Source organism: Felis catus, chromosome B1 (assembly GCF_018350175.1).
Source record: "Felis catus isolate Fca126 chromosome B1, F.catus_Fca126_mat1.0, whole genome shotgun sequence".
In the NCBI taxonomy this organism is placed as follows: Eukaryota; Metazoa; Chordata; class Mammalia; order Carnivora; family Felidae; genus Felis; species Felis catus.
Genome location: NC_058371.1, coordinates 120,972,621 through 120,992,539, shown reverse-complemented (window position 1 = coordinate 120,992,539; position 19,919 = coordinate 120,972,621). Strand labels below are relative to the sequence as shown.

At 39.0% G+C, this 19,919-nt stretch overlaps 1 long non-coding RNA gene across 3 annotated transcripts; it reads left to right on the top strand.

Annotated features, from left to right (window-relative positions):
* The first annotated feature begins 2,690 nt into the window (after positions 1-2,690).
* On the top strand, positions 2,691-19,908 carry LOC102901799. Of its 3 annotated transcripts, none has more exons than XR_440140.4 (4): positions 2,691-2,799; positions 3,077-3,174; positions 3,262-3,389; positions 17,765-19,908. It is a non-coding gene; the product is annotated as an uncharacterized LOC102901799 (long non-coding RNA). The 3 variants fall into 3 exon arrangements; XR_006596908.1 differs by lacking the exon at positions 17,765-19,908 and adding an exon at positions 6,013-6,084; XR_440139.4 differs by lacking the exon at positions 17,765-19,908 and adding an exon at positions 4,806-5,350.
* Positions 19,909-19,919: the final 11 nt, after the last annotated feature.

The following is a 19,919-nucleotide window of genomic DNA, read 5'->3' as shown; positions in this document are numbered from 1 at the left end:
GGAGCTTTCTATTTTCACACCTGCCTAACTCTGATAATGAGACTCTGGCAGATTTCATTTCTCAGCAACGGTCACAGTGATATTTCCAGTCTCTCTTGCTCCTCCAGACACTTGCCATTCTCCCCTGAAGATGTGAAGCCTAGTCCTGCCCACCCCTACCCTTGAACCTGGATCTGCCTTTATGACTGACCCAACAGGAAGGATGAGGTAGAGGTGACTACCAGGGCTATGTAGTAAATGGCCATTCAGCTTCCTCTGGCTCTGTCTGTCTCTCCCTCCTTTTAGACATGCACGTGGTGGCCCAAAGTGACAGGATGTGCAATACGCTGAAGCAACCATGCCAGAAAAACTTCATGGAAAGACCACATGCCCAGGGAGCCCAGCTCTTCCGGCCCACAGCCTTTTGAGGCTTCCCAATCCAGGCACCTGAAATACAGGTGAATCAGACTTCAGACTGCGAGCCACCCCACTGATGCCCAGGGGGACAGAAACAAACCATCCCCTCCCAACCCTGTGCAAATGACAGATTCATGAGCACAGTCAGTGTTGTTATTGTTTTAAGTCACTTATGTTGTTGCAATTTTAGTAGGATGGGTTGTTATGCATCAAGAGGTAACTGAAAGAGTGGTGCTCATAGAGCAACAGAGAAAGTAGGCATTTAGATATAATTTTATTTATTTAAAAAGATTTTTTAATGTTTATTTATTTACTTCCGAGATGGAGAGAGAGAGAACAAGTGGGGACAAGTGGGGGAGGGACAATGAGACAATGAGAGAGAGAGAGAGAGAGAGAGAGAGAGAGAGAGAGAGAAGGAATGGAAAGCAGGCTCCAGGTTCTAAGCTGCCAGTACAGAGCCCGACTCCAGGGCTCAAACTCACGAACTGGGAGATCATGACCTGAGCCGAAGTCCGATGCTTAACCAACGGAGCCACCCAGGTGCCCCTAGATATGTTTTTAAAAGAATGAATTCAAGCCAATATACAGAAATATATACTGCCATTAAGATATTTTACATTTACGTTGTCATTAATCTTTTCAAACTAAAAGGCTCTTAAATATAGCAAAAATTAATGCCAATCAACCACATAGTAAATCTGCATTCTGGAAGATACGTGCAAATCTTGAACTTTTTACATTTCTTAAGAGGAAATCATTTTGTATTTTCAGACAATGAAATCATACTTAAAGAGAGTTTTTTAGCCCAAAATAATGAATTTCACCACAAAATTGGACATATTACCTCATTTAATGAAGGAGCTTACTTCTTGACAGACATCAGCTCCTGTATCTTCATCTGTTATAATTTAGAGAGAGGAGTTTCTTTGGAGGTGAATTTATTAGACCCTTTGGAAAGGGGAGTGTGACCCCTGGGGGCCGGGAAGTGCCAGGACACCTTTCGGTGGACAGGTAACATGAGAGCCACAGGCCAGGAATATGACGGTTTGGAGCCAGCATATGGGGAGAAGAAAACCCCCGCCTACCTCAGCTGGCGGTAACCAGCAGGTGAGCTAACTTAAGGGAAAATGAAAATAGGGTCGTAACAAGGTGAGAAACTACAGATATTAGGCGTCTGTCATTACTGGGAGAGAAAATAAAACAGGAGCATCCTACGTGCCTGAAGATGAACATAGCTATTTCATCTGTACTTTTCAGAGTAGATCTCAGAGAAACAACTCTGCGGGGATTGGAAGTAGTTTCTCACGGGCGTCTGGGTGGCACTGGGCATAGTTACAATGTGGAATAGGTCTCCAGAAAACAGCCATGTTCCTCATCATCAGGACACATACAGCTATACCGACTCCTGGGGAATAGAGGGAGTTTATCTTGTTCCATATTCATATGATACTGACCTTGCTATTTACTTGGATACAAAGAATATAAAATGTCAAGACAGTCAGAAGCATGCACTGGCAGAGACGGGGCAAAGGACGCTCTCCTGATCTGGCTCTGTGGCCACATTTTAAGAAGGAACCAGAAGAGGGTACCTCACATCATGCCTCCTCATTTCCCCACACTTCACCCAACCTTTTCTAGTTAAACTCAAGTTTGTACAGGAAGTTTATTATTGGCAAAATTCAGGGTCAGACCTCGAATGATGAATGCAATAGGAAAATGCAAATTAGAACAGAAAAGGGAATTTTTTTCTTTTACCCTCTGCTCTCAGCAACTCTCAACCCTCTTCTCTCACAATACTGTACAACTTCCAAGGATTTACGGTATTTATACCCCCCGAAATATTTTGGTGTATAGAGGGAGTTTAGAAAATAATACCTCATGTTGTTTTGTTAATCTGGCCTTTTAATGATATTTCAATATTTCCTTTTATAAGCTCTTATGATATACAGAATTTTAAGTTGTTCCTCAATATTTCCACCACCCGTTGTACACATCATGTATAATAATTCTCTCCCCTTGAGTGTGGGCAGAACTTATGAACAAGATAGTCACTCCCATGATTATGTTATGTTATACTAAGACTCAGTTACAGCAGGCTAGAGAGAATCTCCTACTACTTTGAAGATGTAAGTTGCCATGTTTTGAAAAGGTCACATGGCTAAGACCTGAGGGAAACTTAGAAATTGAGAGCAATCATTGGCCAATAACCAGCAAGAAAACAGAAACCTCCATCCTACAACCATAAGGAATTGAGTTCTGCCAACAGACCATCTGACCTCAGAATAGACCCTGAGCTCTGGATGAGAACATAGCCCAACAGATACCTTGACTTCTCAGATGGGTGGGACCATGACCAGAAGACCTTCATCAATGTAGAGACAAACTTTCTGACCTACAGAAAATGTGAGATAATACATGTGTGTTACCTTAAGGTACCAAATTTGTAGTTATCTATTATCCAGCAATAGAATACTCAAACTACTCCCTCCCTGACCCCTGCCAAGTCTTGCTCTCAAGATAGTATCATGTAGCACTTACCATAGTGTGTATATATTTTATTATCAGTATTTTCAAACTACAGAATTGCTAGAGGTTTGTCACAGTCTTTGAATATTTCATCCTGTGTTATGTTTTACCCACTTGTGCTAGAGGCCTATAACCTGACTCAATATATTTTCAGCTTTGCCCTGTTTCTACTTCATGTACCCATGAAAAGAAAATGAATAACAAGAATGACATTTATGTCACCCAGGACAATGGAAAGAAGGGATGTTCCTGGTGAGAGAGGGTGGACACCTTCCCTGCCCCATTTCCTGTGCCCTATCATCCTCCACTACACATACTCATCCTTTTCTTACCTCACAGCTGTTTGTGGCTGCATGGTTGGCTGAGAATACTACTCATGTTGGCCCTAGAAGTACTCCCTGTATTTCCATCTCCATGTCCTCTCTTCAGGGCTTATCAACTTCAGTTGCTTCAGAAAACAAAGTGAGGTAAGCTGTTGGTTAAATTTCCAGAAGCAGGAAATGTCTAAGATTACTGCCATTTGCAACAATGGTTGATGTCATAAATCATCATGGAAGACAAGAAGTTAAAATGAAGAAAAAATATAAATTATTTAGAGTAAGCAAGGCAACTCTATCATCTATCTATCTGTCTATCTATCCGTTTTAATTTGTGACATATTCCCTCAGAATACCACAGAATGTGACCTAATTAGAAGATAGGGTCATTATAGAGGTGCTCAAGTTAAAACGAGATAATCAGGATAGGCTCCAAACCAAGATGATTGGTGTCCTAGAACAGGGGAGATTTGGACAGAGAGACAGCTATAGACTGAGAGAAGACAATATGAGGAGACACAGAGACAAAAAAAAAAAAAAAAAAACATTTACAAACCGGGGACAGAGGCCTAGACAGATCCTTCCCTCACAGTTCTCAGAAGGAACCAATTCTGCAGACAACTCGATATTGGACTTGTAGCTTCTAGGGCTATGAGACAATAAATTTCTGTTGTTCAACCGCCTCAGTCTGTGGCATTTTGTGAAGGTAGTCCTAGAAAACTAATACAGCCCCAAGTTTTGCTCTGCATGTTCCTTGTTTGGTAAGTCATTGTATTCATTCTGCTGTTCGGTCACCATTTCTTTCTCGAGTAGATCCCAACTTCAGCCTTCTCTGTACAAGAAATGTTGTTCCTTCTTCCTTTATGTTACTATTTTTTTTAATCTCATTTACTCTCTGTTATCTGTAACTGTCCCATGGACCCTGTAGGAACAAGCCCTGAAGAACATATTGATAACTATTTGATGAAACCAGGTAATGGTGTAAAAATTTGAATGTACTAGACAAAATAGGAGATTAGTGACAAAATCTGTCTGGATTGATTAGAGAGTCATGCCACAAAGAGATGTTACAAAAATCAATGTAGGCATACCTTGAGGGAACTTTGGAGAAGTATGAATTTTATCCTCCAAACATGAGAAATCACTGAGGAGATTTGGCTCTTGTCTTTCATTTGCCAGGAGTGTTACAATGGATCTGGCCTTTCAAGAAGATGCATCTGGCTATACATCATTTTAGAAAATAGATTAGAAAAAGACCATAGTCATGGAGATCAGATGGGAGGTTATGAAACAGTCATGGGCTAAGGTATTAAAAACCTAGACAATAATCATACAGTAGAAATGGGAAGAAAAGAATTTATGTGAAAAATCTTATGAAGAAAGAATCAACAAGTCTTACAGGATTGTAAGATGACCTTGAGTTCTCCTGCTGGGAAAAGCAAAACTGATTCACCTGATAGTGATAAGAAAAAAACAACAACAACAAATAGCAAGTAGCCTTCAGTAGGTATTAATAGTGATTAGAAAAATATTAAGAGTTACTAATAACATGTTTTTGTTTCCTAGGTATCTTCTAGAAACCTCTTCTCAGATATGACATTTAAAGAGTTGATTTGCTGTTATTTGTTTGATAAAATCATATGCAAAGAATTTAACCTCTTTTTGGGGTAGAGATACTCACTGTTTCCTTCCCAAGTGAAGGACAATGCCATTTTTTTTTTATATACCAGGAGAACTAGATTATACTTACTTTATGTTGCTGGAATAAGTACCGATATGCACACACATTCACATCCATACACATGTATACAAGCCTTCCTAAAACTGTATTATAAGTGACTGTCTTCTTCAATACTCTTCAGAGGTACCATGAGATTTAATAAATGTTAAATTGTAACCTAAATACTAGTCATGAATCTATTCACCTCCATTATTTCTAAAGAACCAAATTTAATATTAGCTAGACCACCTTAATGTAGAAACACGTGACCAACAGGTCAGTTTTACAATTACTCAGGCTTCTCTGACTCCCTCATATTTAAATCAATAAACTTAACGTTATTAAGGACTCTGCAAATCCTTATTTGCTTTTCATCACTTTCTTCCCTTGGATTCATTTAGTGCAAATAAAATGTGGAAGATGACAACTAAAGATAGCAAAAAAAAATGCTACATAAATATCAGGAGCACTTGAGAATTTGGGGGAAAAAAAGAAGCAATCTTTATACTTCGCAGACATTTACTCTTGGAAATATAAACATGATTCTGGACATATTGAAAGGTGTCACTATTTGAAGTGTGACAAAGCAATGTAAACCCCAGAAGCCGTAAAATCACAATCTGCTATTATATGACATACCTAAATCTCCAATCATTTGGACGTTGCCTCCCTGAGCACAAAGTTCCAAGGTTTTTGCAAACTTTTTCATTCAGCTCCATACCTCAACGTCGGCCCACCCAGGGACTTACTGCAGTATAGAAATGAAGTTCCTTTCATTTTAGTGGGAAAAATATGAAAAGAAACAACCTTTGAAAAATGCTGATGAAATGTAACTTTTCCCCATAATAATTTTCTGGCATTTATGACAAAGATTCTCGATTACTTACAACTTCCAGTGAATTTCAGTCTTGGCTTAGATACGACCTAAAGAACTGACAGAGGAGGGATATTAATATATCTCTGAGCAGTGAGGGAGTTGTTTTTCAACTGAGGCTGAAGCAAGCAGTGTTTGGAACACCTCATACTTCAATGAAATCCAATTTTCTCTTACAGGTTTCACTTGGTAGCAAGAAGTCACTCTTATTGCGTGCTTAGATTCCAACAGCATCTATAAAAAAAGAAGCGAAATATAATGACGTTTAGGAGTTTTTTGTTAACTTGCAAATGTACTTTCATCTTGTCTGCTTCCAGTGAATTCTAATCACTGAGGCAAGACCGCAGACTTCTAACGATTTGTAGAAAATTATGTTACCAGTAGTTTCACATATCCCCATGTCAGGACCCTCTGGGTTTGATGGAAGCAAAACTGTCAGGGATTTGCTGGCCGACTGGCATAATTTTACAGCAAATGATAACTGGTAGGGAAGGGAGATTTCAACAGGGTCCTATGCCATGCCATAGGGGGATATGTCATGTGAGATTGGAAACTTTCTTGTAGGGAGACATGAAAAGGTTCACAAAGATTCATGGATACGACTAATATTTAATACATACTTACTGTTTGTCGGGCCTTCAAATCATGAAGTCACCCCAGGCTACCTGGAGAAATGGAAGTTGGAAAACCTGATTTAACCTTGGGAAGAAAATCCAACAGGAAACAGGTTGTTTATAGTCATTGAGGTACCTCAGCGGCTCGTTCTGAAACCAGCTACCATCATCTAGAACCATTTTCAGGGTTTTCCAAATCTGAGAGATAGCTTACAATGTCTACTTCAATTCCTTGTACATATGTGGGAGTTATCATTGTTGCTATCATTTTTGTAATTAATAGAATATCAACCACATTTTAAATATGAAAAGAGCTTGGGAGAACTCGAATGTCCCTAGTAAAAGAAGAGTCTCTATTCAGAAAGAATAGCTTTGGACTTTAGTGCATCATGCTTTAAATTTTTTTAAAATCTTTATTTATTTTTGAGAGAGAGACAGAGTAGTGTGAGCAGAGAGAGAAGGAGACACAGAATTTGAAGTAGGCTCCAGGCTCCGAGCTGTCAGCACAGAGCCCAATGCGGGGCTCAAACTCATGAGTTCTGAGATCATGACCTGAGTCGAAGCTGGACGCTCAACCGACTGAGCCACCCAGGCACCCCAGGGCACCATGTTTAAACTCCAGGTTCAGGAGTGATGTGAAGGTAGGCCTTATAAGGAAATGGATGGCTTTCCAAAGACTCTATGGTTAATTACCCATGAATATGTGCTGCATTCCTCAAGGTTCTATGCAGGTTTCATAGATGCGAGGTAATAAAATCTGTATTTATTTAAGCCCAAAGCGAGGTCTCAACTATTCTGTGTATTGTATCCAGAGTCACCCCCAACTGGGGGGTGTTGTATCCATGAATCAGTTCCTTTGTTTAGCATTTCATCCATATCAGATACAATTTAACCACTTTATATAACCTTAGTAAACTTCCACAATAACCCCATGAGTTAAATATCATTAATATCCCTGCTTTGAAGACATGAAAATGAAGGCCATGGTCAGACAGCTAGTTTGTGGTAAAGCTCGAATTTGAACTCAGCAATGATCTGTAACCGCTGATTTTCCTGGACCTGATGTTGAACACCTTGCTTACTGTACTCGTAGTAGTCTGTCATCCACACCAAAAAAGGAAATTATATAGACAGTGAAGGAAGATTACTGGTAACATATTATCCTGGAAAATAAAGGCCACTGGGTCAGAGTTAGGTCTGAAGAAGCCTTTCCAAGAATTCATGAATAACGGCTTACCACCAGTTCAATAAAAAATTGATGAAACTATCCCATCTTTTGCTAGCAGTCATCTTGATCCACAGCACATAAGGAAATTCCTGTCTCTTCACCCTGACTGTTGGGCATCAACAACAGAAATGAATATTGATGGGGGGGAGGTATAGTTTAGCCTATATAACACTATTCAGAGCAACAATTATTATTTAATTTCACAAGAAGATTTAGGTAATCCTTGAGAGAATAGAGCATTTCAGATTCTATCTGTTTTGTTGTTGTTGGTATCTTTTTTGTTTTGATTTTGGTCAAGGGAAGTCATGTTGATAATAGCAGATAAAAGTAGAAAAAGTCTGAAGTTGAACCAACAGTAGGATGTGCGGCTCTGTGTGAGATACGTTGTTTTTGCTGTTGTTTTTTTTCCTTTTTGGCATATCAGCGTTTTTGTCAGCAGAAACTAAACAGATTTTTCCTCAACCAAAAATCCATTCCTATTTCTTCTCATTTCTTTCTCTCCCTGGCACCACGAAATTGCTGGAGGGGATGACAGGGCCACTGGATCTAAATATACTCAGCTCTAATCATATTGCATCAGAAACTGCTACTAAAATTGAGCTGTAACACATTAGAAACATCCAGAGATTTGGCTCTCAAAGAAACCATGTTTTCTGTCTTCTGAATCCCCAAATGCCTTCAGGGGAACAAAAGAAAACCTACCAATACAAAGATCTAAAGGACCTCGTAGACATGATAATGAGGATACTTTTTTTTTTTCCCTTCCTGCGGGAAGAAAAATCCTTGTGGGTTTTCTGCCTACAGAAGAGAATGGTGTGGCATTCAGCCTGTTCACTCTTTTTCCTTGACTTCTTCAGGAATTTTGTATCCCTACTAAAGTATTGTTACATAATATGGAGGTCAACTGGCCAGCCTATAATGGTTGCAGGAATTTGTAAGTTTGTTTTACTCATCAGTATGTGCACTCAGTTGAGAATTAGCAGAAGCAGCTAGCTTTATTAGCACTGAAGCTGAGCTTCCGTAGTCTAAGGAACTTGGCAAACCCAAGCTCACAAAACACCGGGTCCTCACCCCCACCTCTAACACACACACACACACACACACACACACACACACACACAATTTTTTGAAACAGTATCCCACTCTGGACACTGAGACCAAGAAGCTCATTGAAGAGAGCACCTCAGAGATGAGAAGTGGTAAGAAGGTGTAACTGATCTACAGTTTCTGAAGGAATGGATGACTCTTAAGAGAGGCGCTGTGCTCTAAGCTAGTGAGTGGTTCCATGTTCTTTGTGCCATGACTCATATTCCAAACCCTATGTCCTTCCTGCTTTGCCACAGCAAAGCCACCTATAGCACTGTTTACCTCTGCTAGAAAGTCACTATGTCTTCAAACTCTGCTATAGGAGCCTTCTTCTTGCTAAAAATGGCAGCCACATCATGTCACCAAAACTGCCTCTGATAATTTGCTCTTCCTTTTCATGAATGCCCAGAAAACTAGAGTCAATGCAAGATACTTGGAATGAGAAAAGGGATAAATTAAGGTTGTTAAGACTTTGATGAGAGCTGAGTAGCTTTTCAGCTTTAGTATGATCTGACAGATGGCTTGGAAACCCTGATGAGAGCTTCAGATGCAGGGATTTCATCATCAAGGATGCAGTTCTGGCAAACATTGCCCCGCTCCCTCACTTACATAGATCTCTTAGACTTTAATTGTAAGCTATCAACTTTGATTTCTTTGATAGTTTTGCAATCTTGTTTGTTATAACCAAATATTTGCATTTTGAATACAGATAGATGATAGATAGATAGGTAGATAGATAGATAAACACAGAGGTTCTTAACTCATTCTAAATGGCATTTCCAGGTTTTTATAATGCAAATTTCTCTTTTGGTGCAGCATGCTAGTCAGGAATGTCAGTGTTTCAAAATGATTCCAATGTACGTGTGTATGTGAAGTTCATCTTATCCTATTCTCTTTGGACTTGGTGCAGACATTCTTTTCCCCAAGGTTGTCTTACATTCAGCTAAAGATGAGGAAATTTTAAAGCTAAGCCCATTTGTAAATTGGGAATTGCCTGCCAATAAAAGCCATGTGCAATCTCAAATCCTGATTTTAATCAGAAGTTTCCAATTTTTCACTAAGTAAACCTTTATGCCAGAATGCTCACGAGAGAATCCTGAAGTATCATTAGCATAATGGTGCAGCCTTAGGGATTATGAGCAGAACAGATCTGGGCTGAAGTCCAACTCTGCCACTAACTAGCTGTGTGACCTTGGGCCAGTTTCATTTGTATTAACCTCAGGTAGTAGCTCTCTCATTTGGCTTTTGTGGGGATCAAATAAGCTAAGGCATGAAGAACGCATTGTTTAATGTCTGAAACATGATGAGTACTCAGTAAGTATTACCTAATGTTATATTTGCCCCTAGAGCTTTCAGAGAAACTGAACACATGTCATTTACAAAAGAACAAAAAGTAGACTGGCACCAGACTTTTCATCAGAAAGACTGAGGCTAACACACAGTAAGAATTACTTTCCAAGTTTTGAGACCAGGAGATCTAAAATTCCATATCCAGCCAAAGTACAAATACATATGTCAATGCCCACCAATCAAAAAACCACCAGGAACTCACCAATAGTTGAGTAAGATTGAGTTTATTCATTCTTGCTGCAGGAAAGGAAGATCTCACCACTTGGGGAAGCATGGGCATCTCTGTAAGCAGGTGTTAAGACAGTTTTGTTATAGGATTTAGTCCTGTTGCGAGCGGTGTTGTAAAAAATGCAAAGGGGTAGGCTTTGCTTTGATTTAGGCATTATCGGCAGATCCCATGATTAGGTATCTTAATAACTGTTATCTGGAAATCAGGAGAAATGAACAGGTAGGTCTAAACTTAATTGGCATGAAAGCAACAGTCATTCATATTAGCTAAGAGCGAAGAGCCTGGACATTTGCACGGTCGGATCTGTGTTCTTGTTTCTGTATGTGCTCAGACCTGATTATAGAGTGATCCTGTTTTTTTTTTTTTAATTTTTTTATTTTAAATTTTATTTTATTTTATTTTATTTTGTTTTATTTTATTTTATTTTTTACTTGAGTGTGATTGACACACAATGTTATATTAGGTTCAGGTGTACAATTCAGTGATTTGATAAGTTTATACATCATGCTATGTTCTGTCCCATTAAATCCTGTGTTTTCTGTTTGTTTCATCACGGTCATGTGTCTGATGTTGGCGTTCTGTGAAATTGCTTATTTTACCAGGGAGCATAACTATTACCAGGCCTGCTACCAGTTGATGGAATTTGTTACTTCTCAGTACAAGGAAAAATAAGGAAATTTTCAGACATGCAAGGATTCAGATATTTTTATCTTACATACACTTTGTCCTAAAAATTTACTTGACAATGTAATAAATTGTGAAATGAAAAACTGTGAAATGAACCTAGATAAAAGAGAATTTAGAACCCAAGCAGTATTGACACTAATCCAGGAAAGCTGGGCAGGTGTTTCAGGGAGAAATCAGCCCAATCCAGGTAAGAGAGACCTACTAGAGAGAAGAAGAAACAAGAATAAGTAGAATACCTGGGTGGGATATAGACTTGAAAACATGGAGGCTGTGATAAATTCAAACACTACAAGAAATAAATAGGAAACTCACGTATTACAAATAGTAAATGTAATTAAAGTACATTGTCTGGCTATATCCCGAAAGAATTAAATAATGCAAACACTTTATATTAATTTCTGTTAGGAGTAATCTCTAGATAAGGATTGGAAAACATCCATGGGAATTAGAGAATGTGGATATTTTCAACCTTGACAACATTAAAAATAAAAGATCAGATGATGGAAATCTACAAGTGGAAAAAAAGGAGAAGGGCTGAAGGAAATTGTAGGGACAATAATATCATCAACCTTCAAGGTGGAATTTAGGAGAGTCTAAAACAATTTGACAGAATAAGAGAAAATTGTATCATTAAATTACTTGTAATGCAATAATAAATAAGAAAATCTAAAAATTAGTTGTATTACTCTGTTAGGAGAGTGCAGGAAAGGGAGCTAAAATGATGGTATAATAAATGAGACAAATCCTCATTTATCAAAATAAGAAGTCTAAATTGTTGAATCAAAAATAGCAACATGTGCTTATTTATTGGAATGGTGGAAGTGATGATCAAAAGAACCAGCCCAGTGAGTTAAAATTGCTTCCTCTCAGCAGCAGGTCCAGAATGAGAAAAAAAAAATGCAGGAACAGATGCATTTTCTTCTGTCTGAATCTTTTTTCTGTTCAATTTTTTGATATGCATAGATTATTTTAATCCAAGCTAATGTTTATGTACTTATTTATTTATTGGGGGGGGAGGGGCAGAGGGAGAGAGAGAATCTTAAGCAGGCTCCACACCTAGCACAGAGCCTGATGTAGGACTCTATGCGGGGCTCAGTCTCACAACCCTGAGGTCACTGCTTGAGCCAAAATCAGGAGTCGGATGCTTAACCAACTGAGCTACCCAGGCACCCCTGATACAAGCCATCTTTTAAAAAATCTTTATTATATAAAAAAATGTTTAATGTTTATTTATTTTTGAGAGAGAGACAGAGTGTGAGTGGGGGAGGGGCAGAGAGAGAGAAAGTCTGAATCTGAACCAGGCTCCAGGCTCTGAGCTATCAGCAAAGAGCCTGACACAGGGCTCGAACTCACAAACCACAGGATCATGACCTGAGCCAAAGTCGGACACTTAACCAACTGAGCCTCCCAGGCATCTCAGTGTAAGCTAATTTTGAAAAGCTTACTTTCAAAGCTTTTCAAGCTTTCAAAGCTTTTCAAAAGCTTACTTTTGAAGCTTAGACAATGAGCATGGTCCTTGCTTAATAAATATTTATTTAATAAATTATTCACTCTAGATTAAATATGAGAACAATATAGTTTAGCATCAAAATTTCAGTAACATTTTGGACTGTGTCATTTCTTCAGAGTGAACAACAGACAAAAACAATATAATATAGTAGTGAAGCATCCAGATCCTTCAAAATTAACTAGCTACCTGAAGCTATTTTCTAATCCTACAACTTCTGAGTAACTAATAACATTGACAACAAGTAGATTGACTTCTGCAATAAACTATATTCCCTGTGCATTCATCTGACTTCACCAATGTGAAGATCAACAAATTCAGGACTTTGACGAATGACACATGGCAGCACATCGCTGAGTGTAGCTCCGTGCAGAATCCAAGACATGATGAGAGACAGCACTCCCCACTGCACCACACAGGGCCTTTGGGGAGATGTGCTAAGAATAGTGACTAGATATTTGTGCCTCTCCTTTACACTCATGCCCCACAAGGTCCCCCACCGTTCTTTGCTTAGATCCCAGAGCTTCTCTGAAGCAAGGCTGCTATACAGAATCATTCTGAATATCCAAATGTGAGATCTCAAGAGCTTCCCCACAAATGGAAATGAGGCTTCTGTTTGGACATACTTAGTCTAGTGGTAGTTGTTTTTGACCACCTAGTTTCAATTTTCACTTTCTAATAACATCCCCATTAAGGAGGAGTTGCTTCTTCACCATTGAGCTCAGTTTGGTAGAACTATAATGGGAGAGGTTGACCATTCTAGCCAAGGAGTAGGTTCATGACACAAGGTCACTAGAGATCTCCTTTCATGGAATCCAAATCTCTAGTAGAAGGACCAGGTCACCCAGGTCCCAGCTCACGTAGGCCTTTCGAGAACAGGCTACTCCTCCAAAAAAGCATTGTTATGGCTCTTGGCACCCAACTCTTAGGGGTGCTTGAGATCTGCCTATTTCTAAGATTTGGTCTCCACCCATCAATCCTGTGAAACCATGGAGTCTTGAATGAGCTAGCTTTTGCTACGAAAAACCAAAGAATTGTAACTAGGTTGATGACGTATTTACTGGTAGAGATTTTAAAGAAATGGAGGATAATGACATCAATAAAGTGAAGATGATTTTTAATATATGAACATAAAAAGGAGGAAAAGGGTGATTTATTTTCTTTCCCAGTGTATTACAGGGAAGATGATATCCACATGTGTGTTTTTATGAAGGACAGAACTAGAGGTAGGGAAGAACGCAGAAGGGATTGTTGCTCTGGAGTGTACCCAGGATTTTGTGCAATTCTCCATGTGCTAATCATAATTCCAAAAGGAAATTAGAATGTGGTATGTGGTATAAAGAGGAAGGAAAATTTAAACATATTACCTAAGGAGAGAGGATTAAGATTGCATGCAATTACAAATGAAGAATAAATGAAGGGGCTACAAAATCCTCTGGTAAGAAAATATAATGCAAATAGGAAAAAGTGGAGGTGACTGCTGTTTGGTTGCAGCAGAGAACACTATCCAAACTACTGATGTTTCCAAATTATATTTCTAAGGTTTAGTATAACAAAGCATACAGAAAAAGTGAACCTTAAATTAGATGTTACAAAATTGGAGGAATTATGTTCATCAAAAGATATAAGAAATACTGTTTTCTGAAAAATAGCTGGGGCACCTGGGTGGCTCAGTTGGTTGAGCATACAGCTCTTGATTTCAGCTCAGGTCATGATCCCGGGGTCATGGGATTGACCCACATGCTCCATGGAGAGCACGGAGCCTGCTTAAGATTCTCTCTCCCTCCCTCTTTCTCTGCTCCTCTGCCCTGCTATACACACACACATACACACACACACACACACACACACACACACACTATATATATAGCATATATATACTATATATATAGCAGAGCTATATATATATATATATATATACACTGACTATATATGTATATAGCAGTGCTATATATATATATATATATATATATATATATATATATATATAGCACTGCTATATACATATATAGTCAGTGTATATATATATATACACTAACTATATATAGTGTATATATATACTATATATAGAGAGTATATATATATATGCTATATATATAGCATATATATATACACTATATATATACTATATATATGCTATATATAGTGTATATACTACATATATGCTATATGCTATATATATGCTATAAATACTATATACTATATGTATATAGTCAGTTATATACTATATATATATATATATATATATATATATATATAGTCAATTCTCATTTCAAATAGAATACAGACTTAAAATATAGAGTACAATAAAACACTATCACTTTTACCGTACCCTACGTTTGAGAAATAGTTTCAGGGGTTGAGGAGTAAAAATTTGTGATTAACTCAAAAAAATTTTTTTTTTTTAAGAAAGAGGATGAACTCTGCATTTGGTGGGCAGGTGACAGTCTCATAAAATAACGCTTTAAGACTTTATTCAGTCTATCTGAATTGACTTGAAAATTTCCTGGCAAGGTGTCAAATGAATGGCAACAAACAGTGCTTTTTTGGATGCCTGATGAGGTTCCCTAGGAACCAATATTAATTTAATCTCACTGAATGTACAAACAGAACAGCATCCTCTCTGAGGCAATAACTGAACACAAATTATATTTTCAAAGTTCCTGGTAGTCTAGGGCATCAACTTTATTATATTTAGATCAAATGGGTTTGGGATTTTGGTAACAACTTACCACTGAGTAGGGTTAAAAAAAATCTCTAAGTAGGCAGGCCTGCAGCAAAAAAAATAGCTAAATTTAACAAGTGAAATGTCCTCGCTTGCTTTATTTGTTTCTGTTTATAAATGGAAGGTACATAGGGGAGACAGAAGGCAAAGAGACTTCTTACTCTAGCTTTGAAAGAAATCTCAGAAAAGAGATACATGGAACACATTGGGCCGGACTCAGGCGGAGGGAGAGATGGTTGTTCAGAAATGAGTCCACACCAACTTCTGGGTCTGTTGTACGTTTGTAGGGAGTGCAAAATTCACTCCCTCTGGTGGATGATGTAGCCAATTAAATGTGAACTTTCTTCACACCTGTCTGTGTTTCTAAGGCAATGGAAGCTGCCATAGATGAGCAATATGATATAAATTCCAAGTTACATTGAGAAATTTATTGTTTTTTTTTAGTAAAATCACACCCCTAAATCGCTCAGTGCCTCAACTGCCCCATTTGTAAACAAAGAAAATCCTTGCTTACACAGTCTTCATTGAGCTCGCTTAAAGATTCATGAAGTCTGAAAAATACTTTTCCTTAGAGAAAAAAAATTGCATGAATCCAAGGCTTTTCCTAACCTATTACTGAAATCTTGACTTTCCCACAAAACTGCATACCACCTGCATTCCAAATAAAAATATGATAATTTTTTTTATCAATTTTGAAATTACTTGAGGAGATCTGAGATACTTCCATAGCTCAGTCCAATATAATGATGTACCTGACATAATGTTCATTATGACAATAAAATGAAAACCAGAGAAGGGAAAAATAATCAATAGAAGATTGGAGTGCTTGCGGCTCCAGGGGGGCTCAGTCCGTTAAGCATACGACTCTTGGTTTTAGCTCAGGTCATGATCTCGCTGCTCTCAAGTTAGCATGGGGCTGTGGACTGACAGTGTGGAACCTGCTTGGGATTCTCTCTCTCTCCTCTCTCTCTGCCCCTCCCCCACTTGCGCATGCTCTGTCTCTCTCTCTCTCTCTCAAAATAAAAAAAAAAAGATTGAAGGCAAATATGCCTCACTAATTGTGAGGAGAGATAATTATCTACTTTATATTACTCAGATGAGAAACTTAAATATAAAAGAGTAAATAAACGAAATTTCACTCCCAAGTGGGTAGTGTTACCCTAAAAACCATATTTTTTCACTGTTGACACATATGTACTCAGTTTTTGGAATCAAATATAATGGAGTTTTTTCTGTGTTCATCTTCCCACACGAGAGAAAGGTCTCTGACAACAGACACCTTGTCTTTTCCTGGCTTATCTCCCAGGGCTTTCCCCACCCGGGCCCTGCACATGGCAGTGGCCATGGCTATGCATTCCCAGTCCTCACCACCCCCAGCCTGCACACATCTGGATAAGCTCAGAAACTGCTCCAGTCTCCTTCTCTACTCTTTTGCCTGCATTTAACATTCCTCATCTTTGAAACCTTTCTCACATCAACTCACATTCCTTCGCACCTGTTGAGCAATCTCTGCTAGGTAAACAACTAAAAGAGGAAGCTAGTGCCCGATCTCCTAAATTTTTGTCTTTCCCTCCTCCGGGTCATTCTACTCACCTCCCCAAACAGGTACACCGATGTAAAAACGTTTCCTGAATTTACAGGGCCAACAAACTCCTCAGCCTGGAATCAGAGACCCCACATTCCGATGCTTGTGTAGATTTCTTTTATTACCTTACATTGATCTTCTTGATTCTTACTCTTTAACAATATAGATTCCTTTGAACCCCTAAGGATCAATAAATTAGATTTTTTTTTTCTTCCTTGAAATAGTCTTCTCCTTCAAACATTTACCAGTCCTTCAAGGCCTGGTCCAAATGCTGTTTTCTCCATGAAAAAGTTCAAATCTCTACAAGTAGAAATTCTGTCTTTCTTTCTGACTGTGCATTTCTCTCTCTCTCTCTCTCTCTCTCTCTCTCTCTCTCTCTCTCTCCCCCTCTCTCTCTCTCTCTCTCTCTCTGTCTCACACACACACACACACACACACACACACATCACCATCACCACCACCATCATCATCTTTGGAATACTGGAGTAGTTCCAGCTTCAGGCTGGCATCATAATTATCATGTCTGTATCCAACACCCTCTACTAGATACTAATCCTTTGGAGGCTAGAGTATCTCATCTAGAATATGTGCTTCATCAATGTGAGCAACTATATAAACTTTCTCTTTTTCCATTTTCTCATTCGCTTCTGCAAACAACCAAATGAGATGGAAGGGTGAAGGAAGTACAAGTTAAGAAAGGCAGGGCATCCCAGACGGCCAAAATCGGCTTTCTTCCCCTCCCTCACTTGCTAATTTATTCTGTATTTCTATAACCTGATGCTTTGTACAAAGAAGAAAGTAAGTTTTAGGTGGCATTTCTTAAAGAGAAAAGTGAGGTATAGTATGTAAGATTGCAAGAAAAAGGAAGATTGCATTTTTTTTCTTGTTCCATAATTCATTTTATTTCCCATTTTCTACAGGAGCCACTAGAACAAGGCAAAACTATTTATATTTTAAAAGGCAGACTATATTCTATCATCTATTCCCAAGATGAAACGAATAGAGGACCAATCAACCAGCAAACAGGCAAGGAAGGAGATCGCCCTCCACTCTCCTATCATGTGTCTCTTTCCTCGAAGTTACTCCTGGTCAAATGGGACAAAGGCCTTTCTGGAATCTATAAGAGAACACCTTGTCATGTCTGTGTGTTAGCACAGCGTGATGGGCCAGTCAGTGCATCACAAATATTCATCCACCGCCTATGGTGCTTCTAGAAGATTGCAAGCCTCTGGGGGCAGAGGAAGACCACATGCTGCCCTTCTGGGACTTTCACTCTTAACATTGCAAACAGGCTTCAGTCAAATAATTAAATAACTGGTAACATACAAATTGTTATTTAAGAAAAGCACCACACACAAATGTTGTGGTTAATCTCTTCCAGATATATGTGAATGACCATGGGCAAAAGCAACCGCATAGAACACGCATTGATTAAGCTCTTACTAAGGATGCTACATTAAAGGTCTTAGCAAAATCCTTGGTAGAGACTATATGTTCTATAAATGACAAAGAACGTATAAATAGCCCCCTGCTATTACATAGTGGAATTACATATTTCCACACCTAATTCCACTTCCATTTCACTCAAATTAGACTAGGAATATTATAAAAGGCACGCCACCTTTATAGTATTAATTGGTGTACCAACCCAAAAGAGTTGGTGTACAAAGCGTCCAGAGGCCTAACCAGTGGTGGGAATCTCTCTTTTTCCTCACTACCTACCCTTTTTAAGGTCTCTGCAAGCTCAGTTCCTGATTTATGACAGATGATATAGTAGAGAAAGCATGGGAGTTAGACTTAGCTAAACTTGGATGTAAGCTATGCTCAACCAGTGATTGGGAAGATAAACTTAACTCCTTCGTGAAATGGAAATAATAATATTTGCTGCATAGAACTTCTAGAAGCCTGATATGAGGGTACCTACAAAAGGACCAAAGAGGACCACTGGCAGGGAGGACTGGGATGCTTAAGCTGTTCTTTGAGGACAGACAAGATTCAATTCTATATTTAAAGGCCATAGATGACAAACCAGCCATGCACTGATACCTTGCAAGGATAATGGGGTAGTCTTCCCATTTGTCCTAAGCACAGTCTGAGCACTGATGTAAAATAGTGATTAAGTTTCTACCAGCAAAGTGGCTCATAGTGGAAGACGGGGGCAGCCTGCTTTGGCGTCTGTTTAAATACCCAAATGGAGCCCAAGTCAAACTCAAAGGCACCTCAAGAGTCAACCTACTGTCCCTGTTTCATCAAAGCTAAATGGCAGATCCTGTCTCTGCCTTACTTACAGTCTCATTCCAAACCGTCAGCTTGGGCTTTCTTTATTATACCCTGCAGTCTCTAAATTGCCGTGCAGGATTTTCTGAGAACTCGTCCGTGTGAACATCGTGTGCTGCTGGATGTACGCATGCACTTGCACAAATAAGTAATGGAGAGCTGGCTTAGGAAGGAGGAATTACATTTTTTTTCTTCAAATGACATATTTGAGCATTAAAAACAATGCATTCTGTTCTCCTGCTAGCAAGGAATAATGAAACTAGAGCCTCGCCTTCCCAGTAGCTCCTGCCTTTGAATCGTGCAAAGCAGAAAGGATCCTCAGTTTATAGGCAGCAACAGCCTCCAGAAGCTACAGGAACATTGCCAAGAGCTCTGAAAAACCTCCACAGCTAATTGGGAACCGGCTTATTAGTGACACTTTTGAGAGTCAGGTTGTCATTGAAGAGAAACGAAGGAGAACACGGTGGGCGCTGTAGCCTGGAATTAGGCAGTGGGAGGGAGGGCTGGTTCCTTCTCCTCACAAGAACATTGCTCTGTAATTTTCTCAAACGCTGTGCTCAGCTGCTTGCAAAAGCCCTGAATCTTGGGAGGCTGCAGACAACACCTTAGCCTCCACAGTGGCTTGAATGCTATCCCCCACCATCCACATTTGGAGAGCTGGGTGGCCGTTTCAAAGATACCCTGAATTAGTTAACGCAACCAAGATAAATGTGTCCCACCCTCTGAGTAGCAGCCTCTTGAACCTGTGTCTCCATTTTTTTTGTGTAGTTAACTCAGAATGTTTATTTCACAGTCACA